Genomic DNA, 12,233 nt, shown 5'->3' on the forward strand with positions numbered 1-12,233 from the left:
AATCCCCAATTATGTATACTACAGGAATAGAGCAAGCAATCATGAAATTCATCTGGAAGAATAAGAAACCCAGAATAGCTAAAGCAAAGCTTAGCAGGAAGAATGAAGCAGAGGGTATCACAATACCAGAACTTCAAGTATACTACAATGCAATAGTAACAAAAATGGCATGGTATTGGCACCAAAATAGACAGGCAGATCAATGGTACAAAATAGAGGACATGGACAGAAACCCAAATAATAAAAATTTCTCATACTAGACAAAGGTGCCAAAAATATGCAATGGAGAAAAGATAGCCTCTTCAACAAATGGTGTTGGGAAAATGGGTAATCCATATACAAAAGAATGAAATTAAACCCCTATCTCTCACCCTGCACAAAACTCAACTCAAAATGGATCAAGGACCTTGGAATCAGACCAGAGACCCTGCATCTTACAGAAGAAAATGTAGGTACAAATCTTCAACATGTTGGCTTAGCACCAGACTTCCTTAACAGGACTCCCATAGCACAAGAAATAAAAGCAAGAATCAATAACTGGGATAGAGTCAAGCTAAATAGCTTTCTCTCAACAACAGAAACTATCAGCAATGTGAAGAGAGAATCTGCAGAGTGGGAGAAAATCTTTGTCACTCATACTTCATATAGAACACTAGTTTCCAGAATATATAAAGAACTCAAAAAACTTCTACACCAAGAATAATGCCAAATCTTATCCTATGATTCTGTATTAAAGTCCAAAATTCATATAAGACAATGCATGATTCTCTGTCAAGAACTTTACAAAAATCTTCAAGGAAGAGGAGTAGCTGTTTTTGTGAATGTGTCATTCAGCAATTTACTTAACAAATGATTTTGAGGAAATATATTCATTTTCCTGCAGCCATAGGAAAGTGAGATTTTTCTTATTTATATTTACTGTTAGAATTTCAAAAGATAAGCCCTAGAATCTCATTTGAAATAATCTCCAAATACAAAACATAAAACATATCTACAGGGGCTAGGTTTGTGGCTCAGTGGTGGAGTACTCACCTAGCATGTGTGAGGCACTGGGTTCGATCCTCAGCACCACATATAAATAAATGAGTAAAATAAACATCCATCAACATCTAAAAAATCTTTAAAAAGATATCTACAATACAAACTCAGGGGAATAAAAATGTAATATTTTTAATTAATAAATGCAAAATCTTATTTTTTTAATCCAACTCTATCTGCCTTTTTGGATGTATTTTCTCAAATCTGAAGCAAGAAACCAAAAAAAGCAATTCAGGTAAATGCCTTGAACTGCCAATTAATAGAGGGGATATCTATACCTAAGTCTTCAATAATCATAAAAGTTTCACAATCTAAAGGAATATTAAAAATATCTTAAAAAATACAAAATTCCATCACAGACAAAACTAAATATTGATGATTATATAAAACATATGAATACTCATAAACTCAAGAGGAGTTTATTATTATTTGTGAAAACTCTTGCTATTGAAGATATATATGATGCTGAATATCACAGAGACTTACTAAAATTACAGCGTATGTGACCATGATAACATGTAAGTAAACAACAGTACTCATCCAAACCTGAACCATACTATTCCAGGGGCATGAATCAAGTGAATATAAAGTTTGGAAGAGATGAATAATTATCTGTGGGAAAAATGGTTACTAGGACTCAGTCAAAGTTTTAGTTATATTATATTCACTTTACGAAATAGCATAAAACACCATGCTTAAGTTTTATATGTGTGCAATATGCATGTGATATTTTACATGTTTACATGTTTAGAAAGAAAATGTGTAGAACTTATGAGAAATTGAATATTATCAGAAGCACATGAAATGCTCACTTACATATCCCATGGCTAAACCTCATCATTACAAGGAAGACAATTTTCCCCTAAATTAACCTACAATATATCCCAGTACAATTGCTAGGTACCTATATGAATATATCACAGTAAATTCTAATTTTATGTTTATGCATAAAGCAGTAATGTATAAAACTCTAACTAAATGGAAGTATAGAAGAAGATGAGAAGGTCAAAGGAGAGGGAAAGAGAAATTACTTGGTAATGAAGTGGTGCAAACTATACTCAATGCTTGTGTGATTATGTCAAAATGAACCCAAATATTATGTATAAATATAATGAAATAATGACAAAATCAGCATGCTTTAATTTTAATGAAATAGGAAACCATAAGTTTCTAAAATTCATCCACAAATTACATATAAATTTAGCCAAGAAATTTTTTAATTATAAGAGCAAAAGCTGTAATTCTCATTATATGACATTCATGTATATCATGAAACTACACTACTATAATAATCTACAAGAAATAATATTATAAATTAAATCCATATATGAATCCATATGTATGTAAAGATTATACACTTAATTTTAATAGAAAAGTCTAGGTAAATCAAACCATAACAAGACAATCTCAGCAAATAAGCGAGATGCTGTCTCAAAATAAAAAATAAAAAGTATGAGGGATATATCTCAGTAGTAAAGTATCCCGAGGAACAACTTCCAGCAACACTCATACAAAAAATAAAGGAAAAGAAAGAAGGAAAGAAAGAAAAGGAAAGGAAAAAGAAAGTAAACATGAAAATTATTAGCTCAGGAGGAAATGTGGTCTTTACTGACCACAGCTACTCTCCTGCTGGAAAATGGTGTGTGGAGATTTGATTATGATAATGGGCCCCCTTAACAATTACCAACATCCAGGAAGAGGCTGGACCACAGGTATATACCTGTGAGATAGTATTTGAGGATGTCCTGCAAGGATAAGGAAGGCAGTGAGGGGTGTCTGCCACTGAAATGTTCTCCACCTGGATGGCCAGTAGGATGTAGGGTGCACTGCCCCACAGGAGGGCTCAGGTCTGCAGACTCCAGAGACTTCAAAGAGTCCTGGTCTGTCAGGTCTGGTTTCTGTAACAGCCAGTCCTGAGGTTCCAACATCCTCCTTCCCCAGGTTCCTGATGCCACTGCCCACTCACCATTTCCCAGTGTTCAGGAGCCAGTCCTTCTCCCTAGGGATCTTCACAACAGAGCAACCTGGGGCTCCAAGCAGGAAAGTGAAGCCTAGAGCCAAATTGCCAAATATAGCAGACTCAGGAGAAATGGAGAAGGCAGCAAAAGCCCACCCCAATTCACTGTCAGCACACAGGATTGGACAGTTCTAAGTGCATCTGATTAGATAGGGCTTCAGATCGTGCCTCTGGGGTATGAGACCAGGGAGCCTTCTCTGTGTGTGACAATGAATAGTAGCCAATGCACATAAATAAGGACAGAATGATAGGTCTTTGGTTGCAGCTTTTTATTTTTGCTTTTGAGGTCTGGGAATTGCACCCAGAGCCTCAGGCTGCTGCTATTTTAAGACAATATTTCCTTCCAGAATTGGGATTTAGTCCAAACAGCAGAACATTTGTATTTAACCTGGTGCACTTGCCATTTCAGTTTATGGATTAGATACACTAGTATATTATTCATAAATGAAAATAATATAATGTGAATTACGATAAAATGCTATTTAACTTTTCTGCTTCTCTGTTCTTGTTAGGAGACAGACTAAAATTTGAATGGAAAAACCCCTTAAGACAACAATATCCAATGAAAGCAACAACTGAGGTCTGCCTTAGTATATTAAAAAAAAAAAAAAAAAAACTGTGAGGTCCAAAATCTTAATGTTTAAAACAAGCAACAATCCATTAGAAAAGGGATGCAGAGGAGGTAGATTCCTAGAGATCCTACCACTCTATTTGATGTCTATATTTCCAAAATTATCTTCGAGGCAAGTTGGTTTGGTACTTTAAACCCTTTTAAAATCACACTGGAAACCAAAATAAGTGACTGAAGAGTTTCTAATATTGGCACATAAATTTCATGGATTTTAATCCAAAGCTCTATAGGAGAAAAAAAAAGGTGCATGAGTGTTCTTTTTAGGTGTGTGTTTTAAAGCTGTTGAAACAAAATCAGAATAAAATTTTCAAAAATTATAGGAATAAAATTTTATTGACTCTTTCCTTTATTTCATAGGACTTTATTACAGTGATGAAGTCAAGTAAATACAAGAAATGTAGCACTTCTTACCTAGAAGTGGCCATGCAGTTAACTGTGCACTGGCCCAAGACAAAGAAATGTTACAGAATTGATGTTGCCTTCTCCCATTTAATCCACAGGGATTGCTGTTCACATATCCATTAGTTTTATTTTGTGTTTCATATTAACTTATTATTCCTAGAAAGATAAAAACCAAGCAAAATTATTGATATTTTATTTATGAAATGTAATAGGTACTTCTGCATTTATTATAACAGGATATTTGCTAATAACCACAGTCAGAGAATGCCTCTGGAGTTCATCTTTAGTGTTGAGAAGAGTATGTTGTAACATGGTTGTATAACTAGGCCCAAGAAGGCCTTGGAAATATTTGGGAAACAATTTCAACCCCATGCTTCTGTTTATAGAAGTTATGTTATTAATTTTTAGTCTTCTGTATGCAATACATTTGGATCAAACACCTAACTTAAATTTATTGTGGTTATAAAATTTCATCAATTATTTCCAACATGCTTACTTTCTAAAGTCTTAAGAGGTTGGAATTACCAAGTTTACAAAGTGTTTACAATTATATCTTAAAGTAGATGTTCTAAAAATTTTCAGCTTAGAAAGGAAGTCTGATTCTAAGCCAAAGAGTTGAAGATTTGAACCTACTTTTTCTTCTATAAGATGCAGGGTCTCTGGTATGATTTCAAGGCCCTTGATCCATTGTGAGTTGATTTCTGTGCAGGGTGAGAGATAGGGGTTTAGACCATAGCACAAGAAATAAAAGCAAGAATCAATAACTTGGATAGATTCAAACTAAATAGCTTTCTATCAGCAAAGGAAACAATCAGCAATATGAAGAGAGAGCCTACAGAGTGGGAGAAAATCTTTGCCACACATACTTCAGATAGAGCACTAATTTCCAGAATATATGAAGATCTCAAAAAACTCTTCATGAAGAATACAAATAGCCCAGTCAACAAATGGGCTAAGGATATGAACAGACACTTCACAGAAGAAGATCTACAAGCAATCAGCAAACATATGAGAAAGTGTTCAACATCTTTAGTAATAAGAGAAAGGCAAATCAAAACTACCCTAAGATTCCATCTCACCACAATTAGAATGGTGATTATCAAGAATACAAGCAACAATAAGTGTAGGAAAGTATGTGGGGGAAAAGGTTCACTCATACATTGCTGGTGGCACTACAAATTAGTGCAGTCACTCTGGAAGGCAGTGTGGAGATTCCACAGAAATTTTGGAATGGAACCACCATTTGACCCAGTTATTCCACTCCTTGGCCTATACCCAAAGGACTTAAAATCAGCATACTACAGATATACAGCCACAACAATGTTCATAGCTGCTTAATTCACAATAGCCAAATTGTGGAACCAACCTAAATACCCCTCAGTTGATGAATGGATAATGAAACTGTTGTATACATATACCATGGAATATTACTTAGCTATAAAGAATAATAAAATTATGGCAATTTCAGGCAAATGGATGCAGTTGGAGAATATCATGCTAAGTGAAATAAGCCAACCTCAAAAAACCAAAGGACAAATGATCTCACTAATAAGAGGATAATAACACAGGTAGGGGGTGAAAAGGGGGAAAGAATGGAGAAGGAGGGACTCTATAGAGGGATAAGAGTGGTGGGAGGGGTGGGGGAGAAAAAATAACAGAATAAATAAAAAACTATTACACTAGGTAAATGTATGATTACACAAATGGTATGTCTCTACTTCATGTACAAACAGAGAAACAAGATGTATCCCTTTTGTTTACAAAAAAATGAATTAAAAAGAAAAAAAAAATTTCAGCTTAGAGAAATTTATCATATCATTTACCAAGATAAATAAAATTTATCATATCTCTTTCAGCTTCATGGTTGTAAGATATTCTAATATTTACAAGTGTAGGTCATTTTAAATTTTACTTTCTATGATTTTGTTAACTTTTCCCTCCTATAATCTGGCAAAATTCTGAGGAACCATGACCTAAAACAGAATTTAAACTAAATTTTAAATTTAAATTTAAATTTTTTTTGGCAGAGAGAAGGGAAGAGTTTATTCTCTGGAGAGGAGGGGTCAGAGGTGGGGAACAAGGTCAGGGCAGGGAAATGTCCTCCAACTTCTGGTCCAGTGTCTTGAGGTCATCCAGGAATTGGGACAGGGTGAGAATGTGTGAGGAGCCTATAAGTACCTCCCACTTGCCCTCAGTGACCCTGGTCACCTCATAGGCGGCCCTCATCTTTGACATGGCCACACCACCCATGATGAACAAGATGAGTCTAGACCCAGACCGAGCCTTGATGCACACCTTGTTCTTGTGCCAGTGGTCAAAGCGGGTACTGACAGCTGTATGGGAGTTGGATGTGGGAGAAGGGTCTGACACAAAGGGCCACAGCTTTTGGTCCAGGCCATCCTCCACCACGTCCTCCATCATGTCCTTGATGATCAGAGTCCAGCGGGACAGCTGATAGGTGGACTCCCTTTGTTTCCTCTGCTCCAGCTGGATTGAAGCTCCTGAGCCCCCAGAATTGGTGACTGTGCCCCCCAGCTGCTCCAGGTTCTGGATAAGGCTGCTGTAGGCCTGCACATTGGCATGTTGGATCAGCTTGGCTAGGTTCTCCTCGCTCACACCATTCCATAGGAAGATGTAGAGTAACAGGACCCAAATCTTGTCATAGGGTGGCACCGCTGCATCCAGCAGCACAGGGATTAACTTCATGGCATCCTTGATCTTCTCGCCCTCTGCATCAGAGCCCATGGCCAGGTCCTGCTCCACACTGCACAGCTTCTCCACATAGCCCTTGAAGTGTTTCATGCAGTCATCGGCTAAATGCAGGTGTGTAGAATACTTGCTCAGCTCCTTCTGGTACTGCAGCATCTTTTTCAGGATGTGGGACAGGTCTTTGATGTTGGCCTTGTCAGTGGTCAGGCTCTTGCTCTCACAGAACATCTTCAGAAGCTCTGTGACCCTCTTGGATACATCAGCAATGTGCATGTGCCAAAGCTTCCACCAACAGGTCATCGTTCTCATCCAGCAGCACAGCCTTCTCCCGTGCCTCACTCAGCCCGGTGGTCTCATACCTGTATGTGTCCTGTTCGATGTCCAACAGGTCATAAGCCATGGCCTGGGACATTAGCTTGTGTAGCAGTGGGGACACAGGGTCTGCTGCTTGGTCCACAGTCAGCAACTGTGAGTAGGTCTTCTCAGGGCCCTTGCCCAAACTGGGGGTGTCTGACTTGAAGGTGTTCAGCTTGGCCAGGACTTCATGGGCCAACTGGGATGTGTCTTCTGGATCTTTGTGGTAGCAGATGGCTGGGTACTCCTGCAGAGTGGCACACAGCATAGCAATTTGCTGGGCCAGAGTTTCGAGCTGCCATGCTCGCTCCCCTGCCTGGAAGTGGCAGTAGAGGTTGTAAGTGCTGTGGGGGACATCCAGGGAGAACACCTGAGCCTCATAGGGGAGAAAGGCAAAGTGGATTTTTTCAGCATCTTCACCACCTTTGCCAGGCAAGAGTGGCCCAGCTCACTGAACAGGGGCTCAGGGCAGGTGTCAGTGGAGAAGATGTGTGCCGCTTTGTAGGTGAAGGTTGGGGTTCCGCGAAAGTCTGCGATCAGAGCCTGAACCGACTTCTCTGTGGGGCTCAGCAAATAAATTGCCTCCAGGCTGGGGATGTGGTCTCACCATTTGTTGATGTCTTCAACAATGGTGATGCCCTCAGCCAGGATGTCAGACATTTTCAGCAAGGATGACAGGATGCGCATACTTGGGTGGTCCATGATGGGCACCTTCCATTCCCCATCCTTTTTGACACTCCGAATGACTCCACTCAGAATTTTTCCCCCACCACCACCTTCAGTCCTGAGGGCGCCATCTTCACCCTGGAGCGATGACACGGCTTCCGGGTATTTTGTTTTTTTTGCGGTGCTGCGGAATGAACCCAGGGCCTTGATCTTGCAACGGCAAGCACTCTACTGACTGAGCTATATCCCCAGCACTTGACCACCAGACAGCTCCCCATCTCCCAATTGGCAACTTTCCCCAGCCCCAAGCTGCTACCTCTACAAGAAAAGGCTCTTCCCACCTCCACTCAGGTTGCTTCTCCCACTCCACAGGGGCTACTCTTAGCAAAAGGAGTACTTAGCAAAAAAAAGTACCACTGTGGCTTCTCCCATCCCAAGGGTCTCCCACAACTCCTTTCTGTACTCCCTCTCCCCCAGGTGGCCCCTCTCCTCAGGTGCCCCCACTCCACAGGTGGCTCCCTCACCTTTGTCTATCCGTCCCTCTCTCCTGGATGCCTTCCCCTGTCACCCCAGTAATCTGTCCCCATGCTACTGGTGCCATGTCCCCTTGAACTCTTCCCTCAAGGTTTGTTTTCCCACATAGGGTGTGCCCACTTCTAACCCTGGCTAATCTGCAGGGGTTCCCAGAGCTGAGATGAGCTTTAGAAAATTAGAACTGTTATAATTCCAGGCAAAGAAGTGGCTCTGGCCAGGAGCACCTGCAGGCCCTGCCCCTCCAGGGGTGGAGGATGTTCCATGCCTAGCCTTTGGGTGCTCTGGAGTTCAGCTAGGTGGAGTTGAGGTCAGCTTGGGAGGTAGGTTCCACATCTGGCTGGGAGTGGGGCCCAAGTGTCCTGTCCACAGGAAACTGCTCTGCCTCCCCAGCACATGCTCAACACACAGTCCTCTCTCCAGTGAGGAACTGAATGGCCTATTGCTCTGCTGTCCTTGGAAAGCTTAGCAGGGCTCACACCACTTACTTGGTGGACATGAGTTACCCCAGCCAGCTCTGTGCATCTCTGTATCTCAGAGCTAGAAGTATTGTTGGGCAAGAGAATTTGCCTTCAGAGACATGCTTGACCACTGAGGAGATGTACAACTGTTTTGCCTATTGCCAATGGCACCAAAAGATACTTTATAAGCATGTGTTGTCAGCCTGGCAGGCTGTGCTAGAACTCAGAACTTCGCAGTGCTGAGGAGAGTTCTGAGCCCCTGTGACACTCAGGCAGTTGTCCTGACAACTCCGGCTGCATTTACAGGCCTCAGCGGACAGGTGAGTGGCCAAGGGTTCCTTCTCCTTGACCCTGGGTCTGATTTGTAACAGTAACAGACTGACCCAGGGGGACTCAGGTGGAACAGTGACTGTGAGTTCAGGAATCAGTTTGGAGACAGGGATATCATGTTGCCAGAGGGAAGAGACAGTGAATAGATCTGAGAATTGAGCCAAGCTGTAGGTTTGGGGTGTGCTGGACTCATTACAGGAAGGAATCAGCTCAAAGCAGGATGAAAGGACAAGGACAGGATGACCAGTGCCCAGTGGCCACTCCTGTTTATCAATACAACTGCACTCACCTGCTGACTTGCAGGCCCAGTAAGCCTTTACTCCTCTGATTTCTTTTCAGGAGGATGTGAGGAAACTGAGTCTCCACAATTCCCAGAGACCACCCCAGGATTGTGGAGGCCATTGGCCCTGGCCCAAGGCATTCCTAGATCCCTTGCAACACAAGACCACTGGCTGCCAGGGAGTATCATCTCCTCATGATGTGGGACCCTCATGCCTATTCAGTTTCCTTCCTTCCTTAGGTGTAGATGAGGGTGTTGAGTGGATATGATTATTCTGGGCCCTGACCCTGGCACCTGGACAGTGACAGATGTGACCCCAGGGAGTGGGGAGGGTGTCACCATCAAGGAACCCATATCAGGGAACTGGAAGTGGCAGCTTCCTCTGCTGCCATGCTTGCTCCTTGCAGCAGACTTACAAACCCCTGGCTTCATGTGTATTTCAGAGATCTAGATGATAGCCTTTGAGAGAAAACATATATACTTGCCACCAAGAGATCCAGCTGTCTCTGGGACTCATTTCCCATTGGGGGTCAGTTTCTTATTTCATTGAGTCAGCAGTGGACAGAGGTCCCACTCCTCACCAGTATTGTTGAGCCATCTCAATTTCCTCCATGCTCTACTGTCCTGAAGCATGATCCCAATAACAGTATAAGGATAGTATGGGCAGCCCAGGCTATTCAGTGTGGAGCTGGTGCCCAAGCCAGTCCCCAATTGGTTTGGTTACTGCATTGTGTACACTTCTCTCCTTTTCTGTGCATGCTTGTGACTTTAGCATCTCCCCTGACACCAGCCATGACAAGATTATGTCCAGGCCCAGCTCCATCCAGGTGTGTGGCCTCAGGCATGTTCCTATGACCTCCTACCAAAGACATGGGGATAATGACAGGGCCTGCTGCTCTGGCTGCTACAAGAAGGTCAAATATCTGTTTACTGGAAACACAGGAACAGCACCAGAGAGCACCAGTGGTCACCGGTGTAATTCACTGCATTATAACCAGCTTCTGTCCAAGTCACTGAGTTCTCAGACTCTGGCTAAATGTTTTCAGTTTTCAATATTTTGAAGAAAGTTGTAGATAAATTGCTAAGGTATTTTAGGATGTAGTATTCATTACCTCTAGTACTCTTGGTTCCTGGCCCACTGGAGCTCCACTTTTGCCTTTTTAACCACAGGGGAGTGTCCAGTCAGTGAGGTGGGTGCTGGGTGTCACGAACTTCAGGACCACTCATTGTGGGACACACACTGAGCTTGTCTGAAGTTTTCTCCTAGGAAGCTGCTGCAGCCTGAGAAAGCCTCTGCTGTGTCCTCAAGACCACTAAAGAGTGGTGAGATGTACCAGGAGAAACTGACCACTATCCTGCCACCCTTGTTCAGAACTTCCCTGGGCCTGGTTTCTGCCCTCTGGGTGAAGGCAGGGATGATCTGAATCTCACTGACTGCCCTCAAGGTGTGTCTGTTGGACCTTCCACTGTCATTCTCTGAGAAATCTGTTTCTAAAACAGGCAGCTCATCCACCATAATGGACTGCACTTTGTGATGAGTTCTTCTGAAGTCACCATGGCAGCTGATGCCCTGGCTCTCAGGTAGGTCTCCTTAATACAGACCTTGAAGTTCTGCATAAAAAAATTTAGCACCTTGCATTTAGTTTGAGGTGCAGATTGTGGGCAAAGTGTCTTCTGATCAGACCCTCCTGTGCTCCTCACTGCAGTCATCTGCCTCACCTGCCAGGACCATGCCACAGAGGAGGCCATATTCCTTTGACTCACCCCCACAACCCAGGGCAGAAATGTTTTTCTAGTTTTATTTATGGTTATCATTTACATGTGTGTTTTGTCTATTAAATACAATAGAGTCTGTGACCTCCCTTGTAGAATAGTCTGATTCAAGTGCATTTCTTAGTGTCCTATGTATAATATTTTCCCTTTACCTTTTTGTTTTCATGAAGTTTCTGTATGCATTTTTCTTTATTCTTTTTTATTTTATTTTATTTATTTTTTGATACCAAATATTGAAACCAGAGGCAGTCCTTTTACCACTCAACCACAGCCCAGCCCTTTTAATATTTTATATAGAAAGAGGGTCCTGCTGAGTTGCTTAAGGTATCTCTAAATTGTTGAGGCTGACTTTGAACTTAAGATTCTCCTGCATCTGCATTCCCTGCCACTGGGATTATGGGTGAACACCATCACACCTGCCTTCTACATGCCTTTGTTCTGTTTTTTTTGTTTGTTTGTTTGTTTCCACATCTGCTTTTATCACACCCATAACAATTCCCAGGGTTTCAAGAACACCATCTGAAAATTCTCTTCCTGTTACCACTGCAAGCGGTAGGTTCCAGGGCTGGGTGGGGTGGCATCACCATGGCTGGACCTCTCATCCCTGCTTCTCTGGGTGGCTCCAGTGCTTGCTGAATGACTATCTTGTTATTTTTATCTTGACTCCCCTGTTTTATTAGAGAATATCCTGAATTAGCTTTCCCAAAAAAACACCAAGAAGGTAAATTTTGTGAATTGTTGAATATCTTTAAAACGTCTGAAATCCACCCTCCCACCTGACTAACCATTTGGCAGGGGAAAAATTCTGAGCTGTAAACATTTTTCCTTTCAGAAATGTAAAAAAATAAGTCACCTTTTTAAAGAAGTTGGTGTGCTTAAGCAAGGTGTTCAGTTCTAACAGACAACCTGTCTTTGCCTGCTTAGAGCTTTTGGGTTCCTACTCATTTTGCTGTTTTGAACCTTCACACTGGTGGTTCTGGCTCTGACTTTTGAATTGTATTCTTGTTACACCTTTCAGTTTAAAGAACTAAGTTTTCTAAA

The 12,233-nt window shown here is 41.8% G+C and overlaps 1 pseudogene; it reads right to left on the minus strand.

Moving 5' to 3' along the window:
- Nucleotides 1-6,170: 6,170 nt before the first annotated feature.
- LOC124974662 (syntaxin-binding protein 2-like) lies at nucleotides 6,171-7,948 on the minus strand (annotated as a pseudogene).
- Nucleotides 7,949-12,233: the final 4,285 nt, after the last annotated feature.

The sequence above is a fragment of the Sciurus carolinensis genome, unplaced genomic scaffold (assembly GCF_902686445.1).
Source record: "Sciurus carolinensis unplaced genomic scaffold, mSciCar1.2, whole genome shotgun sequence".
NCBI lineage: Eukaryota > Metazoa > Chordata > Mammalia > Rodentia > Sciuridae > Sciurus > Sciurus carolinensis.